Source organism: Orycteropus afer, unplaced genomic scaffold (genome assembly GCF_000298275.1).
Source record: "Orycteropus afer afer isolate SDZICR_OR568_19922 unplaced genomic scaffold, OryAfe1.0 scaffold01030, whole genome shotgun sequence".
NCBI lineage: Eukaryota > Metazoa > Chordata > Mammalia > Tubulidentata > Orycteropodidae > Orycteropus > Orycteropus afer.
Genome location: NW_006922617.1, coordinates 11,191 through 12,005, shown reverse-complemented (window position 1 = coordinate 12,005; position 815 = coordinate 11,191).

Below are 815 nucleotides of genomic sequence, written 5' to 3'. Positions count from 1 at the left end.
TTTGCAGTATTTCAATGTTTTTAAATTTATGAAGCCTTGCTTTATGGCCTAACGTATGGTTTACATGGAAAATGTTCCATGTGCACTGGAGAAGATTGTATATTGTGCTCTTGTTGGGTGAAGTGCTCTGTAGATGTCTATAAGGCCAAGTTGCTGGATTGTATTGTTTAGCTCTTCTGCATCTTTGTTGAATTTCTTTCCAGTTGTTCTATCTTTCACTGAAAGTGTTGTATTAAAATCACCCAATATAACTGTGGAGTCATCTATTTGACTTTTCAACTCTTTTAACGTCTGATTTATGTATTTTGGGGCTCTTTCATTGGGTCCATAGATGTCTATTATGGTTATAACTTCATGTTCAATTGATACGTTAATGATTATGTAATGTCTTTCATTGTCTCGTATGGTGCTTTTTGTCTTAAAGTCAATTTGATCAGAAATGAATATTGCTGCTCCTCCTCTTTTATGGTTGCCATTTTCTTGATATATCTTTTTCCAACCTTTGATTTTTAGTCTATTTTTGTCTTTGTCTCTAAGGTGTGTCTCTTGTAGGCAGCATATTGGTGGGTTTTATGTTCTTATCCAATCTGCCACTCTCCATTTCTTGAGTGGTGCATTTAATCCATTAACATTCAGTGTAATTATTGACAAGTATGAATTGGTTGTGGTCATTTGTTATGTGTTTTTTCATGGTGTCCCTCGTTTCTTTGTTCCATATTATTTTCTGTGCTGAGCTCATTATATTTATGGATCGTGTTATCATTTTCTCTGTTGCTGTTGTTTTAGTATTTGCTGAATATTTGTGCTTGTCCTCT